Source organism: Rhopalosiphum padi, chromosome 1 (genome assembly GCF_020882245.1).
Source record: "Rhopalosiphum padi isolate XX-2018 chromosome 1, ASM2088224v1, whole genome shotgun sequence".
Taxonomy (NCBI): Eukaryota; Metazoa; Arthropoda; class Insecta; order Hemiptera; family Aphididae; genus Rhopalosiphum; species Rhopalosiphum padi.
In genome coordinates, this window is record NC_083597.1 from 82,124,417 (window position 1) to 82,150,718 (window position 26,302).

General features: G+C 25.9%; 1 protein-coding gene across 3 annotated transcripts in view; it reads left to right on the plus strand.

The window, feature by feature from the left end:
* The window catches only part of LOC132931946 (growth factor receptor-bound protein 14-like), a 100,181-nt gene that overhangs the window by 10,838 nt on the left and 63,041 nt on the right, over positions 1-26,302 (plus strand). The window contains exon 1 of one of the 3 annotated variants that reach the window (XM_060998066.1): positions 21,350-21,548. The exons of 1 other annotated variant lie outside the window; for it this stretch is intronic. The gene's annotated coding sequence lies outside the window, so the exon portion shown is untranslated. Of the gene's footprint in view, positions 1-21,349; positions 21,549-22,246; positions 22,266-26,302 lie in introns of those variants that run through there. One more of the 3 variants, XM_060998067.1, reaches the window with a different exon arrangement.

Consider the following 26,302-nt stretch of genomic DNA (forward strand, 5'->3'; position numbering starts at 1 on the left):
TTTATTAAGATTCACACGCACATTCGTACAGTGACAAACAACATACATTTTACCAGTACTATTATATATTTTACTATATGAGAATGACGAACTTTTACCCACAATGATAATAATATTTTTAAGTAAGTATATAATTGCATTAGTTTACATACTTAAGAATTACCTATAGCTATACAATATATTAATATAATATATTTCAAATAAAGCACTAATCTATATAATGATAAAACTGTAAAAGTATACAACACTAAGTGGTTTATTTAATTGTTTATTTTTTATATAAACTTTATTTTAAGTGCATTATATATATTTTATATTTTATATTACACACTTATTTTACAACGTAGGTAAGTAATGATCAACTTAGTGAAAAGTTATTGTTCTTTATTTACGTAACAGTTACTATATTATGATGTTTACTGTTTAGTGTTTACTTTAAACACTATTTAAGACAGATAATTTTCCATTATTTCATGTGTAGTCTATTTGAAATGTCTTGCAGTCGCTCAATAGTACTATATATACTTGGCGCAGATACAATAGGTACTTTAAAGATTAAATATTATATTTCTTACAGTTCACTAATTTTTGTGCTAGTTATGTACAATGTATAGCCGTATAGGTACCTAAAGACTGAAAATACTCTGTTATCTGTAGTTATAATTTTATAAGTGTTATATACGTTTTTTGTTCATTGATTATAATGTATATAAAAATGTTCAAAAAACATATAATGTCAGTCTCTATAATTTTTATAATCATCGATTATTTCAAGTTTAAAATACAAAAGCTTGAAATAAAATTCATTAATCAAAATATATACAACGGATAAAAACCATCAGGGCTGCATATTAGCATGTCATATCGTGTGGTGATTGTGTTTCCATCAGCTGTCATAGCATCAAAGTAAAATATATTATTGTGAATATACAAATTTTAAATCTAATCATATTTTATATTTTAACTAATTTGTACTTCTTACTGAACCTTAAAATTTTACAAATATATTATAATTATTTAATATTTATTTGTAAATATACGAAAAATAATGTGTATAAAATACTTTTACACTAGTAAGTTATTCAGTAAACCAACAATTTGATTAACCTTAAAGTTTAACATTTATCAGTTACAATTTACAAATAAATATTCAAATAATATAAATTAAACAAACTTTTGATAGATTTAAAATTTAAATTTTAAATTTTAAATATTAAAATGCAATATTCTATCATTTCCATGGTTCACAAATATCCACAAAAAGTATAATGTCAAGTCTCAAGTATTTACTGTTTTTTATTTTTATAAATCTTATTGTAAAATTAATTTTTCTTAAATAAAATGTATTGATTTGTTATATTTATTATAAATACTTATATATTAAATATGTGCTTATTATGTGTATTTATAAATACGCAATAATCTTCCAAATACTTGAAAAATTAAATCATGTGTTCGAATTGGATATAATAAATAAATCGAACACATTTTAATTGACTTTACATACTCTATACAGTATACATAATATGAATAAATAATAAATATACAATCCAATATTTAAAAGTTCTACTTATTACTTATAGGCTTTAGCATTGCATTTATAGTAAAATTGTATTATAAATTCTATAAGTATAAATGTATAATTACTGATCAGACCTCCTTCTGAATTTTATTTTGGTTATTAATAGATTACACAAATTGATAATTTGATAACAATAATAATATATTAGATAAAATTATGATGAATTAACTCGAAGATTATTAATTAATATAATTTGTACATCTGCGGGTGTTGTAAGTAGCTGTTATCTTTTGGTTACTAAGTTAGGTACCACTTATATTATAAAAACATTTTGCAACACCAACCAACACGCTGGATGCTATATGTTGATCTGGAGAGTGAAGATATCCTAATATTTAAATATTACTAAAAAAATAAAAAAATATACTTATATAATATATATATTATTTTAGGTCAATTTCCTCATTATTAAAACTTACTATACACAATTTGAAATGCTGAAAATAAATTGGCAATGTTGTACGTTTCCAAGACGGAAACGGGTGTGGTGTCTTACTAATGAAAATCAATTAAATGGTTTGGCACTATTAATGCTTAATAGTCATAGGAACATCGGAAAAATATTAAAAAATTATTTATTCGCTTGCTTCTAAAACATAAGGCATTTAGATTTTTAAATTAAATTATCATTATTGTAATTAATAATCTTGATTCATTTAAATGACCTACGATGATAAGCCATTCAATTTATTTTCACTAATTAACCTATTTTAATTATTATTTTATATTCAAAAATAAATATTATATTGTACCTATTACTTTTATTTACTTTAATAAATGTTAATTTGGTTTTAAAAAATGAAAATAACAACTTATGTATAAAAATATCATTAATACTAAAAAATTAATGGAATATTTTATCATTTTAAAAATATATAATATCAAAAACAGCACCTCCTCCCTGCTCTCACAAAAAATATTCCGCTATTGAGGTAATAATTATGCAATATTGATAGTGAACTGATGATGTTATAATTAATTCCCATAATAATTGTCTATGAAAAATTAACTTTAGTATAATTTAAATATTTTAAAGTTTAATGTTTTAATATACGTTATAAGTTATATAAGTTATAACTAAAACTAATTATGCATTTTTAATCTCAAAATTATTGTGAAAAGTCAAAGTCTTATTAATTATAAATACTAAAATATGCAATATAGTTATCTCTAAAAAAACTATATAATTATGTAAGTATACTTAGTGATCCTATTAACAGTTAATTTTCACCATCTCAAAAATGTATTAACATTTTTGATTTTTTTTTCAAAAATATTATTTATAATAAGTTCAAATACTTTTAACTATATAACTATATAAAAACATCAATAATTTTCTAGATAATTTATGTTTACAGTTAAAAGAATCATTCTGTATGTATTTTAATTATTATAAAATTATCGTTTATCAAATGTAACTTTAATGACCTTAATTATAATAAATACATTTATTTTTTAATACAATGTGTTTTTTTCTATCGTTCTATCGACAGAACAATTATGTGTTCAAAATAATTATTCTATATTAGTTTTAAATTATTACATTTTATTATAACATACATTCGATTATATTCGTAATTTAATATTTATTATACTATTTTAATATTATTATGCATTGATATATAATTTATGTATATATATATATATTGTACAATCACATTTCTGCGCATAGTGGTACATTGTTACAAGGTCTTTGATTTTGGAAAAAAAACTTTGAAAATTGATGGATAAAAATGTCCGGATTTATACGACCGCGGCTCAGTTCCAAACAAATATTTCCTAAATAAATTTCCAACATAGTTTCTATTTTAGATTCTTAGCGGAACAATGGATGTATTGATTTTACAATAATGTATTTTTTATATGTATACACAATAAGTAGTTGAACATTTTTTTCTATTTTCAACTTTGTGGGTGGTTTCTGATAGCATATTAATTTAGTTTCTACTTCAGATAGATCTTAATTAAAAACATCGAGTACTTTACAAAATAATCTGACTGTCTCCGTTCAGAATTGTTTTTCGTATATCATATACAATAATATACTATTGAATTCAAACTTAATACATCTACAACAGCGACTCTTTCGATAACTACTTATGGCCTGATGCGTAGGTACATCAGAGCGGAACCCATTTGCCGATCATTTTATTTATAATTTTTAGACATTAGTGCCAGTGGTTTTCAAACTTTTTCAAATACGGCATACTGCAACTGTACTACTTTTTTTTTTTTGTTAGTTGTTATTAAATAAAATTTTTTTTTTTTTTAAGTTTTGTGGTCCCCAGTTTGAAAATAACTCCTTTAGTCAAAAACTTTTATATAGGGCACGAGTCATTACTAATTAGTGTTTATTTAGTGTTATCAATTACAAAACCCTTGCAAGTTTTTCGTTAGGTAACGCAACTCATTATAATATAAAAGTGGATATGTTATAATTTTGAAGTCAATTTAAAAGTAAATATTTTTACCTTATTCTTAGTAAATAATTGTTCGCTAATTTAAAATCAAAAAACAAAACACCGCAAATACAGGTATTAAACATTATAAACTTTTAAACATCGAAGGTAAAACTTAAATCTCAGATCGCTCGTAGTGCCGCGATATTATCTGTAGTTTATATTTTAATTCTGAGTATTTAATAACTTTACTTACATGTACATCCATCATATATTTTCACACTTTCACGGCAAATCTCCAGATATTTTAGATTTAATTTTCAACATCCCATCGCCAACTGTAAAATATTTTAGGCTATCTCTTGACCGCCGCCTTACCTGGGCCCACCACATTCAAGCCAAAAGACTACAATTAAACTCCCATTTGCGTATGCTGAAAACTTTAATCGTCAACAACAAACACTCTAAATTAAACATTAAATTACTTCTCTATAAATCTCTTCTACTACCAATGTGGACCTATGGCCTACAGTTAGGGGGTAATGCAAAAATCTCCAATCTAAATAAAATACAGAGATCCCAAAATATTATACAGAGAAAATTACCAATTCCCCTCCATACGTATCTAATCACACACTACATAAAGACTTACACATGAAAACCATACATGAAGAGGCCAAAAGTCACTATAAACGGTTCCACCTACACCTTAACTCTCACCCTAATCCGCTCATAAAAAAATTGGCCATATTAGCCATACCGGGGAACCCTCTTCGTCGCCTTAAAATGAAATGGTGTAGAGACCTGCTAGATAACAATTAATCCAAAGAAACAAAACAAATAAAAAATAAATAAAATATGAAGTGTCATCAATGGGTGGCTTCTTCATCCAAATTGCTCATATTTTCTTTCTTTTTTTCACATAGCTCATACTCTTATTGTGCCTACTGGTACAGATTGTGTATTACTTATAACGTTAAAACAAATAAAAATAAAAAAATGTCAACAAAGACCTATGTTATAGAGACCTTCAGACCTATATGTAACCTATTGGAGGCAATCGAACAATATAGCCTAAATTTGGTCTACTTTCAGAGTTAATTAATGTTTTTGTATTTTTTGCATTTTGATTTCTTGATTTAGCTTAATAAAAACTATACCTTAGTTAATATTATAATAAAAATGTACAATTTAAAAATGTTCATGAATTGCTTTTATCAAAAAGGTAATATGTTTACATTCGACTGTTACTAAATTCCTATTAATATTAAAAATAACAAAGAAAATACCTAGATTATTTTAAAATTAAAATTTGCTACTTTTTTGTTAGTAAAACCATAATTGACAGTAAAAATACATTCAGGTATAATGTCCTCTTAAAAAATAGAAATAATCGATTTTTGATAAACTTAAATTTTATTTATGTTGCGGATTAAAGCAATTAGATATACATACAATTATTATAACTATTTATAACTTATAAGAAAAAAATATTTTCAAAATGTCAAAACGTTTTGAAATAACAAAGGTTGAGGCTTAAAAAATTACATGATACTTTTATGCATTTTATAGACATCATATTATTATTTCGAAAATATTTGTCTCGCGATACGTGTTATTTATAGATATTTTAAATGTTAAACTTTTATTAGCTATTTTTTCAATTTATGATGATGATATTTTTATTTTTGTCTAAATGTAATTTAAAAATATTGCTATTTAATTTAAATTGAAAAAAATATATCCATAACAATAATAAAAATGTTTTACATAAAATAAACTATTCTTAGAAATAAATTATGATTTCTCCGTGCAACACCTTAAGTCAGAATTGTTTTTCGTACTGCAGTGGTTTGTTATTTAATTCTATTTATAGCAGTGGTTTTCGAGGGGACGTGATTTTTGATGCAATTTTTAAACGCTAGTATATAATCAAAGCGCGTTCGTGTTTTTTATTTTAATTCACCGTGATTTTAAGACACGCACGCGCGCGTTCGAGTCGCTCCGTATGTATAACCAGCTTGTAGGTAATAATAATGTTCAAAATTATATTTGCAGGCCACAAGGCCCACATTTATATATTAATGATATCTATGTATTGATTAATATAATAATTGTGATCAGAAAAAAAAAAATTAGACAGTTTCATAAAAATGTAATATTTATACAGATCATTATGAATTTATTAGCATAATATAAAAACAATTATTGTTGTAATGTTGTACAGTATTGTACTTAGTTATTATTTTATTTTATTTTGTTTTTTGCAAAAGATATTTCATATAATTGAACCATAAAAATATGTAGTTTTATTTTTTCAAACTTTAGAGTTTATTATATACCATTGCTTTAAAGTGACTGCACATACTCGTATATATGGCGATTATTTAATGACGATGAGGCACTTGCATGACTACACTTAACACCTCTGGTATATGAAACAGATACAGAGAATGTTTACCACCGATTATCAAAATTAAACAATATAATAAGACTTGGTATATACTACATACTGATGATTATGACAGTTTATTTATTTTAGATTTGATTTGTTTATTTTTACTATACTTAAGAATTTAGACAGTACAAACTACAAAGTCAGTATTTATTCTCACTATTTATATTGTAGACATTCTTTTAAAGCTAAACATTCCTATTCTATGACTATACGATGTCTTATATCTATATCATATTATTCGTATATTTCTATATTGTGTCGTATACTCGTTATTTTTAATTTTTTGATTTTTACTTTACTTAAATTTAACTATCATGTTTTACTAATACAATACTTTTAAATCGTGATAAAGTAGTAATAAATTACCATAAATATTGTCGTACAGAATATTTTTAACGTAATCACAACTCAATAAAATATACTTAATCAACGGTTTATCAAGTATAATTATATCATTTGTATGTATAAAGTTATAATACGTCAATAGACAATATACATATTGACAAAATTTATTCATGTTGATAGGTCATGATGATAGGTCACCTTGTAAAAATTCTTTAGGTTGAATTAAATGTAAAATTACTTACAAATAATAACTCATAAATTGAACTCGAACATCGCACAACATTTTTTATTATTTAAATTAATTATTTACGATATTATTTTGATGTTTATATTTTACTAGCTGACCCGGCAAACGTTGTTTTGCCATATAAATTATTGATATATAATATATATTATAAACATTTTTAATAAAAAAAATATAACCATCACCATAATATTTTAATTTACAACTTTGAAGAAGGTACAATACTAGATTATTTTTAATTTTCTATTTTTTGAAAAATACTCTTTAAAAAATCAAAGTTTAAAATTATTATAACATATAATAATACTCGATAAAACCTGAAAATTCTAACTTATTGAAATAAAATAATTTTATAGCAGAATATTTTAACACTCACGTTATTATAATAAGTATTAATTATTTTTTTATTTAATTTTAAGTAAATTAAGTTAGTTAAAAATATTAACTGTAGTAAGTAATTCATAATAATTTTTATTACTTGTAGGTACATTTTTATCTATTTCTTACAATTTTTTTAATTTATCGGGTGAAAAATAAATGCAAGCAATTTTGTTCAATACAAATATAAAACGTTAACTGATATTTATATATCTAGGTATAATAATGATGAGATATTTTTATTATTTTCATTTAATATTTGTATCTCCTCTCGTACGTATCATTCGCATTTATATCTTTAAAATCTTTTTATTAGTTATAATCGTATTATTTTTGTTCGTGAGATTAGTTTTTTCTGAAATTTATAAAATTATTGATAGGTTTATATTATGTATTTTTCATCGAAAATCTTTTTACAGAAAAAATGACTTGCATTTTTTAACTATAAGTTCCAAATTTGTTTTAAGAAAAGTGGACAAAACATCCATAAAAAATGCATGGTGGATATTAACCTAAAAAAATTTACATCTTAGTTATTAATATTAATTTGAAAATAATTGTGTACAAATAACAAGGTTAAAGTAATAAAGGGTTGTTATTTTACATTTTTACATGTATATAAACTATCAACACATGGAAGCAGTTTTTACAGTTTCAAAAAAAAAAACTATTTTGAAGCATTAGAAATATAATAAATTGTCACGGTCGCGTTGCATTAGTAATCTAAGTAGTATGTAGTGTTTAACCACGTTTCTGTCTTCCACGTCGCCTTTATTATTTTGATTTCTCCCACCGAGCGAACCAGGCGATCTAGGGTAGTGGTTACTGGCATGCAGCAGCCAACAAATGTGGTCGGCCATACGTCGAACCAGTACGGCAGTACGTTAGTAGTGGCTCTTTTGCGCTTACCGTATTTTCATGAGTTCACTTCATAAAAACTTAATGTTTAGTTTTTAAAACGTAAAAATTATTTTATCGTTATACTAACTATTATCTACGTACATATAAATATATTTTATAATTATTTAATTTTATTTTGCGTGAATTCGTAATAATTTATGTAAAATAATTATTTTTTTTATAAAAAAAATACCACTACATCAACCGTGAGTTTTTGTTACCTACTACAATTTTGGTAACGGGTTATACTTTAAAGTGTACTGCCTACACAATGCCACCGACAAGGTCTGTATTTTAATATATTATATTATTATTATACCTAATAATAAAACTAAAAACATCTCAAATATATTAAATTGATTATTTTAAGCTTCTAAGCATGCATATTGTTTAAACATTATTTTAATAAATATAAATTAGAATAAATAACTATTTTACTTCTACTTTAAAATTAAATTTACAATTTAACTATTGTATAGAAGCCTAGAAGAGTGACTTGAACTCTGAAATTACTCTATGATTATGTTTTAATCAGTTGAACTATATAGATTATTATTGTATAATTATGGTTCTCTCATTTTATTTCTAATAAGTTATTATCGTTATCTCACTTTGTAAGAGACAAAATACGTCAAAAGGACCGATTACAGAATATAATTAATATAATTTGATATTGGTTTTATGAAAAAATAAATTATATTTAAAATAATTACTCGTACATTGTAGACATATTATATTATACGTCTTTTTTTACATGATAATTTTTAATTCAGACTGTAAAAATTTGAAAGGATTTTTATTTTTCAAAATAGTATTATTTTAAAAAGTTGAAATACTAATTTGAACGATGTATTGAAGAACAGCCATTTTTTTTTTAATCATTCAAACATTACAGAACGTCGACTATTATTTTTACTTACTATTACAATTTAAAATATTCACAACATTTAGGTTTTAACAGTTTTGACTGCACTTGTGTAACAATTTTATAAATAGTTATCTCGAATTAGAGAAAGTTAAATATCAATCGACGTAAAAAATGTATTGGTGCCTAAAGAAATTTGATACTTTTATGTGGATATATATGTGTGCGGCGTGTGTGTTACCAACCGTGAAACGAACATTACCTATGTCCTATATGCAATAATTGAATAATCTATATAGTTTAACCATAATAATTATAAATGACAATCTCAATGACAATTTACAGATTCGCGTAATAATATATATTATTAATTATAATAATATAATTTTTAATTTGTATTTAACTTTATCTGTGGCGTAGGTACTAGTTGTACGAGTATAATATTACGTATATACTATAGTAAGCGAGACACCGTAGTGTTTTACATATTTCACGTTCAATAGTGCGTGTAAACTGTAAGTTAATTATTAATTTAAATTCAAGTTGACATAAATTATTTGAATATGGGATGGTATCGAAATTCGAAGAACGTAATAAGCTATTGGCTAGTCATGATGTCCATTACGAAATATTAAAGATTGGAATTTTGATGGGCATACGTTCATAACCTTACAATTCACAAATACAATAACGTGGTGTAGTTTCAGCCACCAGTTGGTCACCTATTCTCAAATAGTCAGAACGGTTATCTGGTCACCATTTACTCTCTGTAATAGAATAGATGAGATCTGTTCCCTAGAAAACAATGTGATAACTGTACCGAATGGCGTTGACTTGTTTCACATTTCGATTTACAATAAATTCCACCAATAAAAATTGCTAAAAAAAATTGTTATTATAAAATGTGTATAACCATTGGTATACACAATTTCACATTATCAAATAATAATTGTTTTGTAAATTTATTTGTGTATTATAAATTATTAATTTTACACTATATTCTGAATTGAATATAGTTAATTATTGCTTATTATTAAACAAAAATACAAATGTATTATACCAAATTATTAATTTCACACTATATTCTTAATTGAATATACCTATTATAGTTAATAGAATAATATATTGTAAATAATGTTTCATCGAAAATGTCTTGTGAATGTATTATGTTTATCATTAATAAAAAATTAATGTTAAAATATTGGGAAATGTAAACGATCTTCTTAAGACTATATTATTTTTCTTGACATTATAAATTATATTAAAATGAATAGTATTTAAATTGAAATTAAACCAAAAACTGACAAAATGATTTTGTAGGTTTTAGAAAATCTTGATCTATTTTCTTAACGTACTTACTCATGACAATATCAAAATTAACGTACTCAAATTCTACCCGGTAATCAAAATAGCAGAAGTCTTAAAATATCAGAAAACAAATACAAAGTTATTACCTGAAACATTTTCGTAATTAATAATGATTATAAACTTTTCATTGAAAAAAAAATTTTACCAATCTACCAATAATACAATAATTTTATCGAAAGTACGAATTAATTTCAAATTACACTATTTAATGTAGTTACACCAAATGTGAATAGATGACCGTTTTGTATATAATTTTTGATCAGGGTAAAAATCAATGTTTTCTGAAACTATTATACACATATTAAACTTAACTTTTAAATACAAAGACATATATTAAATCAATTTTTCAATTATATTAATATAAATCAAATGTAAAATAAAATTATTAATTTTAATCAGAAAACTGACAATATTATTATTATAATTTATTAAAATAAGTAAAAATTAAAAATTGACACACTCGAGATCAACCATTTTTTATCGATTTCAAATTTACTCGAAGATGACTTCATTTTATATATATATAATGAAATATCACAATAAATTATGAAGTAGTAAGTCTGGGCTAATCGATATCACTTGTTACCTCTTACTGGTAGCGATAACGAATAGACGTAAATGACACATAAACTATTATTATTATACAAGAGCACTAAGTAAAAATAATCAATAGGATAACTTTGTATAAAACATGGATACAACAAAAGCATGCTTAAGTGCAGTTAAGGAATAAGGACGTCGAAACTTTAATTCAAAAAATGTCTTATGACAATTAATTCGATTATTTAATTACTATAACTGAGTGCCTCAACGTGGTTAAATCGTTGACGAGATCATTCGATAATTATTGGCCAAGACGATTTTAAACATGAATACAAGATTAATTGGTGAGCAGCTACACACGGAACGAATCGACGAGCAATAATTATCAGTTATCACCAACAATTTAATCGAATATGATGTACACGCCTAATGCTAATAATATAATACGAAGTGTTGTGTGTGGCCATTTAAAACCTTCATAATATTATACGGGTAAAATAATATAAACATTTGCAATAATTACAAGAGCTAAGAATTAGTGACAAAATTTTCAAAGCTAATATTTTATGTTGATCAAACACAATATCATTGTAGTACTATGAACAGTTTATCGTATCATTCATATCAATATATATATAATGAATCATGTATCATCGTGTATAGTCGATCGTTAGCATATTGTTTAGCAGCAGTTTTCACTACAACATATAAATGGGCAACTATCAAATCACTTATGGCATTAATCGCGGACTGTTGGCGACATACATTTGGAAACACCATTTCTGTCCAGAGAAACGTGGAAAGAGCACAACGTTCACGAAATACTGATATTTATATTTTATTTACAATTAGTGTTAATTACCACGAAAGTAGTTTGGATACGAACAGAGTGAATTCGAACAAAATATTTATTATTTCATTATATTATACTTTTAACTTTGTGTTAAATTTAACCTAAGTCACAAATATATTTAAGTGAAAATTCAAGAATGAACTATCAGACCACATCATATCTTCATCTAACCAGTCATACTGCATTAATAGTGTTTAAAAATTACTGACAAATTGCAAACTATAATATACTCAAACCTGGAAGAAGATACGTATATGTTGAGTACTGGTTAGCAAAGGTAGACAAGTTAATGACAAAAATTAACTTGAGTTTGTGAACCACACGTCAAGAACATTCTTTTAAAGTTAAAAGTTAACAAATAATAAAGCTCCAAGAGTTTAAAAGTTAATATAATAATACAAAAAAAATATTTTTTCAATTGTCAAAAATAATTTTTTATTATTTCATTACATTATACTTTCAACTTTGTGTTATAATTTAACCTAAGTCGCAAACATATTTAAGTGAAGATTCAAGGATGAACTATATCAGACCATATCACATCTTCATCTAACCAGTCTTACTGAATAAATAGTGATTAAAAAATTAAAAATTACTGAAAAATTGCGAACTATAACCTCAAACCTGGAAGAAGATACGCCTACACATATAAGTGTTCATCGTTGTTTGTCATTAGATACACATTAAATTTACAATATATGTTGAAGATCAATGGATTCTTTCTTGTTATGTTGGAACTTTTTATTTAAAGTTCAATGGAAAATTAGTTACTGTTAAATTATCAATTGAAATTTATTATAATGGGAACTATTCTAAATTATTTTTTTGCGTCCATTAAGTCATATAATTTTATTGCTTCTTATTATAGTTTTGGACAAATACAATTTTTTAATATTGGAAAAAATTTTCAAGTATTAGAATTCGGCGGCATTCGTATTTATGTTATAATAATATTATTCTTACAAAAATACCTAACTCGTTATTTAATTTCATAATCAGAGAAAACAAAAATATGACGTATAGTATTTTTAGGAACGTTTAATTTAATTTAATTATTTCATGGTATTTTGATAATAACAACAAAAAAAAAAAAATAAAAAAAAATACTTACTGTTTTAAATTTAGTTAATCATGCACATTAATTTTATTTTATTCTCTGTATTTAATCAAGATAAATTTAAATGTTAAAACTACAAACGAATACACGGTTTTACGCAAGTTATAGTAACTTCTTATCAACGTAACACGAGGAGATGATACGTTCTACCGAGAAGATGGATAGGGATAACAAAAATATACCAATATAATATGTCGGAGTCTATATCCATTGAATGCTTCAAGAATAAGGCAGAGATCCGGGAATGCGAATAATATAATCTATATAAGCATAAAAGAATAGGCAACGAGTTACGGCTCCGGGATTGATGAATGGCGAAAGACCAAAACATAGCAAAGTCGACGCTATAATCTTCGTAAAAATAGACTAAAAAAATATAGGAGCTGAGCTATTGTTTGTAGTTTGCACTTTGCATAGACCAAAATAGAATTACGTTGGATAAAAGAAAGTTATCAATGGTGAGTACTGATTAGCAAAGGTGGACAAGTTAATGACAAAAATTAACTTGAGTTTGTGAACCACACGTCATGAACATTCTGCTATTAGTTAAAAGTTAAAAAATAATATAGCTTTAAGAGTTTAAAAGTTAATATAATACAAAAAAAATATTTTCTCAACTGTCAAAAATAATTTATTACTTTTTTCTTTGTTTATTTTTAAATCTAAAACCGTTATTTTATATAAACATCTTGATTAAACAAATAACTACCTATTTAACAAATTTTTAATATTTTAACTTCGATTTTTTTTATATAGATCTAAAACATCGACAGCACAGGTAATTAGTATATGGATATTATTTAATACTTACATAGGTAATTGGTTTTTATAAATTATTTACAATTAATATATACAGATTTTAATTAAATTAATACATTTTTTTCTTGCCTCAGTTTTTATTATAGATAAACGTTTATATTATATAAACTTGATTTTAACTTAACACATATACCAATTACTTTTTTAATATAATGAAAAAATCTAAATTATTATATAATGTACAATTTTAAGCTAATTGAGACTTAGCTTAATCATTATATTAATTAAAAAATCAACTAACTAGTTAAAAAAAAGTTTTTAAAAATTAACTTTTTAACTAGTTGATACCCACCTTTGCTAGTTAGTGGTTCATCGCCTAAGTTTTAGTGATTAGTGGTAACTTATTGCATACGTAATGCAGTAATTCTAAATGCTTACAAACAAATCTAAATCGAATTATAATTTAAATAAAACACGAATATCAATCTGGATTGCAATGACCAATACGAAATCAGGATTTTTATTTAAATCTGGTATTCAGGTTAACTATTTAAATAAAAAAATACGATATATTAATTATGACAACGTTATGCTTCATGACTTCATCCGAAAAAGATATTATTCTAAAACTAATTTAAAAACCTATATTTTCACTGAAATTTAAAGGACACGGTTCGGTCTAAAATTCTACGCAGATTTGGTTCTAATACTCGGATGAAATTAATTGAATCTGAAATAATGTACATTCTAATCTTGATTGGTCAAACGATTTATGCTTGGCACTACCGTGCCGAGTTTATTTTTGTTTATAATAATACTGGAAAACGGCTCATTTATTTTTTGCTGCAGAAAATATATTATTAAGATTGAAATATTATATAATATATATATAATATTTTTTTAAATAAAACATATCTTAAAAATATTATTTTTAATGCAAAAATAATTTCTTTCTACTTTTTTTAAATTCTTAATTATACCTATTAGTAAAGTTGTAATATTATTTGTTTAGCACATTTATTTATAGGTATACATATTACACAATTATAAAAATTATAACTTCAATATATTTTGTTTTTAGTTATACCTAGTTATGACATTTTAATTACGTTTATTTATAGTCCTATATTTAGTTTTATTTTTTTTTTCAAATAAACTATAGATACAATAACAATAAATTAATGTCAAATAAAACAACGCTTGGGCTATTTAGTCCTAAAAAACTAAATAAAACAATGAGGTTCATACATCAATAATGTAACTAATAATTTTTATCGTGTTTGTTATTATTATTATTGAGTGTACACTTAATGATGGATTATATCAATGCAATATTCCTTTCTGTCAGATTTATCGTCACTAGTGCATTTTTCGATTTAGAATGACATGGCTACAATCGCTGATAGCATAAAAATACAAGTACGTGTAAAAATCAAATAGGTTTTACAATTTCAAATTCCGACGTCTGCCGAGTGCAGATAATTAATAATCATCATGTTTACTTTAATAGTTTAATATTAACATTTCTGTTATGATAACTAGTTAAAAAGTAAAATAATGCCGATTACCATGTAATATTATATTACATTTCATATAATTTATAAACAATGAAACGAATAACCATTAATAAAAAAGTTTTTATAATTAAATTCTATGTTTAGTTAAAAATAAAAACTATTTACGACCAATTAAAATATAATAGGTACGTAATAATAATAAATTGTAGTATTAATTGTCCACATACCTCACGATCCACACTGAATAGTTTGAACGGTCCTATATCCTGCAGCCATCCGGGGAATTTTGGGTTTGTCTACCACACTGTGCATCGCAAATCAAAATAATACACATATATAATACCGAGTAGTACATCCAGTTAGCTCAACATACCACAATTTTCACAAAACATATTGAATTGTTTTTAAAAAACCCTCGATTGGATTTCGTAAATACCATCATTTATATTTATCCTTAATATAAACACAAAATATATATTATAAAATATATATTTATATTATATATGTCCTGATTTTCATTCTTTTTTCAAAAACATGTTTTAGAAGTCTAGGAAGTATCATGAATTTGAAATAAATCAAGCCATCAAGGTCATTTAAATTTTTGTGTATCAATGTTCTAGCTATTCCATATTTCCATACGAAATATTTTCGATATTTATGGTTGTAATATTAATATTAAATACACTATACGCCCATTTGAAACTTAACGCAAACATAAATTTAACATAGCCAACATATTGACGAATTCTTTGTAGGTATACAATACAACTAAGTATATAAATAAATAATGTGTACTGTACTATGTATTATACTATACTCATTACTCTTATATTATGCGCATTCAAGATCATACGTTTATAAAATATTATGTTATGACCACGTATAATATTGTATTCTTGACATTATTCTAACCTATAACGTTAGTATAAAGATGAACATTTCATCTGTCAAACGTATCATTCAAAACTAAACAATAACTATAGTTGTAAAAGAATATATATAAAGCGCTTGTTAGTTATTATATTACAAACACAAAGATTGTTACTGAAATGTCAAAATCAAGAATAAATAACAATGTCTAAGTTTTCATATACATTTCTTATCAGTTGACTTTTCAGAACTGTATTATTATATTGTTCTTTTAACCTTTCATTCTTTGTATAGGTAACATTTTGGAAAAACAGTTTTTTTCCCGTATCTAGATCCTAGCCCCTAGGTCATAACTGTTTGGTATATGTATTTTATTAAAAACCTTATCGATATAATATGTGTATTATATATTATACTTCAATAATTATAGATTCTAGATAAAACAGTATTTAAAATATTAATCGTAAAAAGGAGTACCTATGATTAACGATGCTATCGAGTATCGATAAAACTAAAAAAATTATTATGATGAGATTCCTATGTAGCTTATATAAAATGTGTATTATATAAGTAAACTATACATGATATTAATATAGTCTCAAACCGATGGTCGGTGACCTAAATTTGAGTCGCGATAAACTTAAAATTATAAATTTACTACAGACAAAATGCAATTTATTCAATTGTACAAAGCAAATAAAATAATAACATTAAACCAAATAAAAATTAGTTAGGTTTTTTATACATACACGCATAAACAATACTTAGAATCAGTTGTTTTTTTATTTAAGTATGGGTTAAGTATAAATAATAATTTAAATGAGTTGTGACTTTATGAGTCTAGTAATGTTGAAGACCACTGTTGTATAGAATAGGTCGTATACGATTATTCGTTACCTATATTCATTCGTCACTATTTCGGTTTACTATCCCTATAATGTATTTAAACAAACGAAGTTCTCGTTTGGATTCTAAATACAAGGTTGAAATTGGAAAGTCGACAAAACGAATTTCTACACCAAACAGGAAGCAGCTAGTATACGTAGGTAGGTATATTGTAAATTATACTGCCTAAATAAACACAAACGCGTCATTTATTACTTATTATTATTATATAGTCGATAAACTGTATTTTCTACAACTTCTCGAGTTCACATTATTTTCGAAAAGTCTCTATGCCTAAGAATGTATAAATGTAGGAATATACATATATATATATATATAGTATATAATATATTATACACTGTACAGAAAATATAAATTGAAAGTGGTTAACGAAATACGCTTCATATAAAAGTATAAATAAATTAACATCGACGTAAACTCGTCTGTACGTGGGTCACAGTATCCGCGGTGTATATAAGTCAAACAATAATAAAAGTGTACTTTTCGAAAATAAAAAACGAAATGGAAAAAATCGTTTAACGTTTAAAACGCTATGTTGTTCTTGTTATTAGATTGTTCGCGGACAAAAAGCTTTTCGATATATAATAATAAAAACACTGTGTGAAAACGACGACAAAAGGCACAGAAGATCCCGGCTAAGTGCTTCGATGAGTCATCCCTGTGGCGGCGGCAGTCCCCCATCAGTCGCTATTCTATTTGGTCCCATACCCCGATGTTTACTATCCCATTTATATATATATATCGCATGTACGAAGTTTTCTCGAATACGCACCAAACCACACATCACGTGATATATTATATACATACCTATTTAGAGTATTAACTTGACCCCGCGAAACCTAAACATCCACGCGATTGGAGAAACGTTGCCGGCCGATTGCGCGTATTATAAATCCCAATCACGATAATAATTCGATTACGGGAGACCCTTCTTTGTAATATACTCGTCCCTGGCGGCAGTGAACGATCGAGAAAAGTTTTCATGTGCGTACCCCGTCCGACCGACGGTTAGATGAACAAATCGCAACACCAACAGAGTTCTGGTCTACGTTTTAGGGGGAATTCGCACGGTCTGTACGTGAGATATAATAAAACATTGCGCTAATAAAATACAATGCAAAATCGCGCGAAAGAACGGCGCACGGCGTTCCGTGTAGGCAATCTGCCAATATTTCGCCGATGACGATCTGTGGACCGCATGACGATCGCATGATATCTACCTATAGTATTATAATATGATACGGTTGCAATTTTTTCGAGATTTATACTTACAGTAGAGAACTTTGACTCAAGTCGCGTCGTTATATTATACGAACGAATAGCAAAACTGGGCATTAATTAGTTAGATAATAAAAATTAAGTTAGAAAGTTACTTTAAAACTATAGTTGGTTTTAATTCATGTTATTCATATTTATGAATTTCATAATAACATTACAACTTAATGAGTTGAATTCAATGCATAAAATAATCTAATTAAACGCGTTAAAAACAAAAATAATAGCTAGTTATTTAATTTATATTTTTACTACAAAAATCTCCGTAAAGCGTAAACTGCTAGCCGAGTACCGACAGGATAAATAATCAATAGACAATAAGTAATATTTAGTATTTTTTGATAGTAGATTGGTATATTTCTTATAATATTATTTGTATAAATTCTTCATATTTCTTGTAATAAATAATTTAAATCACGGTTATTTATTAAATAATATACAAATAAAGTTAGCATTTAATGAAATACTTTACAATTTAACACACGGGTTTTTAAATGTATATTTTTGACTTGAAAAAAAATACCAATTCCAACTTCTACTCTAACTTATAACTTATAAGTTATGATTATTTTCACCAACTAACTACTAACTAACTATTTTAGGAATTTTGGAAATTACAGGAAGTAACTTATAATTAGTTGTTAGCGTAACTTAATTTTAACTAGTTGGAATAAATGACTGACTTGCCCAGATTTGAGTCAAATGACAATTCGTCACGTTAATATGACATTTATGACATCTATGTACTTCGTGCGGCGCCAATTCTGCGCAATACATTATATTATTTTAATTTCGTGAATTGCGTTTGCCGAAAAACCCGTTGGAACGCAAATGGGTTTTATGCGATGCCACGCCTGTGTTTTTTGCACGCGAAATTTCCATTAGCCGTCTTTGTCGTGTTGTGTAAGTACGGTACGTGTATATACTGCCGTCTGCCGAAGCACTCTTGTTGAGAGGGTTTAATCGAGAAAAACGGATAACGATTAGCGAACGCGTCGATACAGGACTACTATTTGACTGGTGTTCATTTTGGTGGAATCACACGTTTCAAAACAATTTCTCGCCGTCAGTATGGCTTTGAAGAAATAAATGGCTGGCACTCATCAAAATACAAAGCAACACGTGTTCTTTACGATTGATTTTTTAACAAAACAACAGTGCACTTTATATATCGTATTAATAATATAAAAATAATTAGCTATCTATATATTATTGAATACAGAAAATAAAAAAATTAAATTGCCTATGGTTTTTCATTTTACTGTTTATTATTGTACACTATACTTCGGGATGTGTTATGTTGCAAAGTTCTAGCTTGGAAAGAAATAACGATTATAGGATTGGTTAATCATTAGTTTCAACAATATTTGGAAGAAATTGTAACTGAATAGTATGATGATTTCGACAGTTATCTATTTCTAAGAAGTGATTCGGTGATTCGGTTAAGTAAAGAATATTATATAGCTATTAATATAGATTAAAATAGATATCCTGGAAGAGAAAATAGTGATATTTTTAAATAAAAATAAATAAAACATATTCCCCATTTGATCAAAATTGAATACTTGTTCATGCTTTTTATAACATAATATTGCAGTAAAATTATTATCAGATTTTTAATCTAGTGTCAAGTCATTTTTTCAAAATTAAAATCATTTTACAAAAAAATTGATGAAAAAAAAATTAGACCACTATATTATGTATGTTGTGTTAATACTAATCATTCTAACAAATAACAATATACAAACAAATTTATCAGAATAAAATATTTAGCTAAAAAAAAAAAATGTTAACCGCATTTGGAAGCACTTATACTTATGATGTGAATTAATAGTTTCATTAATTAAACTTAAAAAAGTAAATATGTAATAAAATAAAATAAAACGTTGAATTTTATACAAATCCATATTTATATGGGATTTTATGCGTTTATGGATTTAGACAATTAGACCACAAATTTTTAAATATTTACAAGGGACCCCTTATCCAATATCGAATCATTCATTTAACGCCTAATAGATAATATTGTGTTTAAAACATTATTATTTATTCATATAGTAAAATATTCAGGTTCAAAAATCACCACATTTTTAATTTAATTTTCTATCAATATTTTAAACCATGTTAACATTATTAAAAACTCGAGTACCAAAACGTTACTTATTTTGACATATAAAATATAAATTATTATCTATTATAGGTATCCATCTTAAAAAAAACTTTTATGTTTTGTGATTCTTGATAAAAATATTTTTAATTTTTTTACCATCGATACAAAATGACAACCACTATATTATTCGAACAGACCACAGTTTTATTACTATTGTATACAACCATATCAAATATTATATTGTATAGTATATTATGTACATCTGTACAACGAACGTATTTTTTATTCTCGAGTTTTGACGAAAACTAAGACAGCAGAGCGAGCGCATCGAACCACAAACGCAATATTAATGAGGAACCTATAAACTCTTTGCAGGTCGAATAACAATAATTAATTACACTCTATAACGTGTCTCTAGCTGTGAATGATTGGATTTTCTCACAAAATAACGAATAAGAATAACTATTATTAACACAGCGGATCGATTTTTATCATTATTTTATTATTTTCGACGTTTAATATATAATTCATAATAAATAATATGAATAATGGACGCGCAGCGCGGTAGACATACCTCTTATCGTCTATACAAAGTTAACAGCAAGTTTTGATTTCAGCGCATACGTAATGTCTACACGCACACACACACACACACACACACACACACACACACACGAGCGCGGTGCATTAGAAAACTTTTAATTAAATAAATATCATTGTACGCATATAATAATAATAATATGTGCGTACCGTGAGACCGGTCACGGGGAGGTAGCCAATCGCGGGTCTTGGCCGTACGGTGAAATAATAATAATTAGTACAATATAATAATGATATGTCGGACCGGCGGCGCTGTACATCGGCTGCAGCACCGGCGAGCATTACATCATATCGCAACAGTGATATTCGACGTCTGATCGTTTTCCGTGTGTGTGGAAGGCCGCTGGTCCGATATCCGTCGCAGTACATAATATATAGACATTGCGCGTTAACGCGATGATGCATTTATTATTGTAAATTGTTCCGACGCAACCGCAGCAGTTCTTCCGTTCGATTACGGTACGTATATATAATGCGCACTAAATAAAATGTGTTCGGACCTTATGTATTATTATACCTATATTATTATACTTTAATGATATTTATATTTTTAAATCTCGCGCGCTACTGCATGTAGTCGTCGGGTCGTCGTGTCCGACATTGAAATAATATTATTATTTTACTTTTTTGTTGACGTTTAACGACACCGTTGATTATTATAATAAGCTTACTTTTTCTTTTAAAAATAAATACAAACCGTGTTGTAATACATCTTGAATATCACGACTGAAATAACAATTTTCACTATTTTTGGATTAATAAGTTTGTTTTACGAAAAATGTGTATGTATATTTCAGTATTTTATTCACAGAACGCTGCTTTTCATAGTGGAGATAGATTGTTGAAAAATGTCGAGCACATATTATTATTATTATTATAACTCAACCGTCTTATCTAAATTGTATCATCCTACTGTTTACGTTACTGTTTTTGTTGTGCACTGCTCGAGGAGAACGTTTTCGATTTTAATGATTTTTTAATGCGTCTTCATCATATACAATGAATGATTTTTTTTGTTAAAAGTTTATGATTTTTATCAATTTTTTTTTTTGCATATACCTACAAGTATTTAGAAAAAATGTTTAAGAATATATAATTAATTGTATAAACAATTTTAAATTCGAGGTAAACATTATGACCGAATACCCGCAAGTCTGATCGTCATCTGTAGTATATGTAAGTATATGTACAACTACAACAGTCATTTTTGGTTGTTTAAGTTGTTTTGTCGCACTTTTTTTTTAAACAATTGATTTTAGATTTAGTTTATGATTTGGTTTTTTTTACTTATAACGATATTTTATTTATTACATTTTTTTCTAAACGTCTATTTATTTTGATTTTAGTATCATGATTTTACACTACAACTTTTGGCTGAAATTGAAACCGTCTATATATAATGCGCAAATATAAAGGAACTAGATCCCTAACTCTTATTCAGATATAAAACGCAGACTATTATTATGAATCGTATAAGGGTATACGATTTCAGTTTTCATTAGTTATGAAAAATCGTTATACCTATATCTAAAAATTGTGCTTATTATATGTTATATATGAATTTGTATGTGCCGACTGATATGTTAGGTTAAGATAAAATTAGTCAAATGATTTGTATAGTCTGCAGAACATATTTATATTTAACTTAAAAGTTAGATTTATCAAGATTAATATCTGACACATTTATCTTTATCATAGGCCTACCATAGAGCATAATTAACACAAATGGCCTACCTATTTTTATTATAAAAATATGTTTATACATTTATCAATGTACCGCATAATATATGAAATTGCGTAGTTATAAATTTATAAGCTTACTTTTTGTCGGTACATTATTTATTCATCGGTGTACTGCAGTCTATGAACCAATCGTGTTTAAAGAATAATAATTTTATTGTTATATTTTATCAGAATGAAATCTGAAACAAATTATTCGCTATTATTATTAAAAATAGGCCCGTGGTGATCATGAAATCGTATATATGGGAATATAAATAATAATAATTAATGTTTTGGCGCAGTACATTATACGTGACTAAGTATAGGATATTATATCGTATTAGACATGAAAAACACGAATAATTTTTAACTTTGTATATCGAACACATCACATTTCGATTTCCGATTGTTTATCATGATTCATATACTTTCCTTGTTCGACAATCATTAAAACACGAAATTCGTGCACAAACGCACAAATGTATGAAAGAAAACAGAAACTGTATTTTACACGTTTAGAAAATTCGCTTATGGCTTATCATATATAAATATATTATGTATTTGTATTTGTATTCGTGTATCGTATTATTATATATAAATATAAAGTGTATAAACTATAAAGTAAGTAGACATTGACTAAAGCAATCTCGTTTATTTTGTATTAAATTTTTATTTTCGACATTTTATGGAATAAGTAACCTATGCAAATATGCAATTAATAATTATTGTGATTTAGCAGTCTTGATAATAATTTTATATTGGTAATAAAATATATGCAGACTAATGCAGTAACAGTATATAATATATAGAGGTAAAAATCAATTCAGTAAGAAAAATAATGAAACGTTCTACTTAATCATATACATTATATTATTTAATAATAAACACCTATAAACGTTGTGATTTAGATCGTAATTCTTAAGAACGTAAAATTGTTTTTAACAGTTAGTCAGATAGAGGTCTACCACGCCACACTAGAATATATTTTTATAACACACTCGTGATGGGGACAAGTATTAAATATATGTAATTTGATCATAGACGTGTGATACAAAAACTATATAGGTACCTACTAGACAGTACTAGTATTTTTACATAATCTACTATCTACCATTTTATGCCACGTGCAATGAGTTTACAACTTAACATTTTGAAAAATGTGGTTTTCACGGTCGAATTTGTCACGTTGAAAATGTCTACATGATAATATCGTTACAGCTCTATGGACTTAAAACGTTTCTGTAAAATATATTTAAGTGCTTTGAGGTGGTTTCTAAGGATAGATACTATCTTGCCGTTTGTTAGTCTAATGAGAGATAGTGCAAGCTTCAATATATGGAGCTAATATACCTAATATAAAAACGGACGGGTACGCTTTGAATTTCAAAGTATATATTATATAAATACGCATACTACATACTTAATAAATCTAAAAACAAATCCTAAATTGTCTCAAGGTCTGCGCATTTATAAACTCTTGCGGTTCAACTTCACAAATCTCAGTGGAACTGTAGCATATAATATTATTATATCGTACATTATTATAACAGGTATAATATTATAGTTGTATATAGTCTTATCAGTTATCGTACGTGTAACATATTGCACCTGCAGTTATACAATACGCCTATAGTGCATAATCTTATACACGCACACTCGCACACGTCATATTCCAAAAATCCAAAACAATGCAATAATTGAATAATAATAATAATAATATGTATGTTATATGCGTGTATTACCTCTGTGGCGTATGTGCAGCTCGCGTGTATGTATATGTGTGTAAACAATTTTGTGAGCTATAGTGAGTAATTTTTAGTCGTTTATTGGGTTTCGGTAACCATTATAATATCTACAGCGATTGACATAAAATAATAAAATAATAATTTTACATATACCAACCACAAAACGTCGAATTTCGAAAATGTTAAAAAAAACATATATCATATTATATACAAATACAATATGATATTTGGTACCTATTGACTGTTTTATAATATTTATTTTCAAATCGTTTAGTTTTTACCATATGTACGTACGCGGCAAAAACGTACGCGTTATAAATAATTATAGACGATGTAGGAGCTGCAGGTATAGGTATTAAAAAAATAATAATATGCGTCTGTACTTTGGTGGGTGCAATGCGGACAATGCGATTCACGCCGACGATTTACAAATTTAGTAAGAAAACTACTAGGTAGTAACCTATCTAAAATTGAGATCTACTAAAATTGTTACAATTGCTAGACAACTACACTATTTTGACAAAAACAGTTTTTCATCTGAAATATAAAGAGAAAAAATGTTTATAAATGGCATTCTCCAATTATTATTTTTTATTGAGTTATTGCCTATTAGTAACATGGCAGGGGATATCTGTATCTGAGTTTAAGTGCAACACAGTTTAAGACATCTCTCTATTTATTTCAATCCTTAAATACAATAAAACGTGTTCATACTTAAATAACATTTCTATTGATTAAATTTAAATTACATTTTTATAGTTTAAGTCTTATATATAAAACAAAAATATAATAAAAATAACGCCACAATAAAACACCAAGTAGTTATTAACTTTAGAAATTAAATTTCAATAGTTGCAAACACAATAATATTTGTTATCTCATACAGAAATAAATATTTTAATAGATTCTGTACTGAGAATTTCTAACTGTAAATAATTTATTTTCATGTAAAATGTATGAAAATGGAGCTGTCCTGCGTAGTTGCAGCACGGTCTTTCAATTTGTCCCAATTACTTTTTTACTAAACAGTATGTTAGTAGGTAATTGAAAAATAATAATAATTATTATTATTATTTTTACTTTAAAATGTATAATTTTTATAAAATCTGTATTTTTGAAAAAAAGATCAATAATTTAAATAATTAAAAAAACAAATCAATAAACATATAAAACCTAATATGTTATAAACTAACCTATTATCTAATTATTTGGAAAACTATTAAAACTAAAAATGATACACGCTAAAATTGTATACGATAAATCAAATATATGTAGTTATATACTTATGTAATATATATTAATATCACTATATTTTTATTACTTATTAGAATATAAGATTATCAGATTATTTAATAATTTAATGCACTCTATAATAATTTTTTTTTCGAATAAATATCATATAATATTTAAATTGTATCTAAAAGAAAAAGAATTGATTTTTTGTAGGTAAAACGCATTCAACTTTTAATAATTTTCTGGCTAACTATATATATATATATAAGTGCATACTAAATTAGTAGCCGTTATAAAGATGTCGTTCTCCGTTAATTTAGTGTTAGATACATATATTATAGGTTTATATTAAACAAACGGTTTCAAATACTGAAAATGTATAAAAAAAGTTTGCGTTATTATATGCACACTTATTATACAATTATAATTTTATATATAATAGTATTCGCGTACCTATGTATATTATTAATCTTTGAAAATTAAGTGATCTATATCCAACTAAAACTTTTTTTA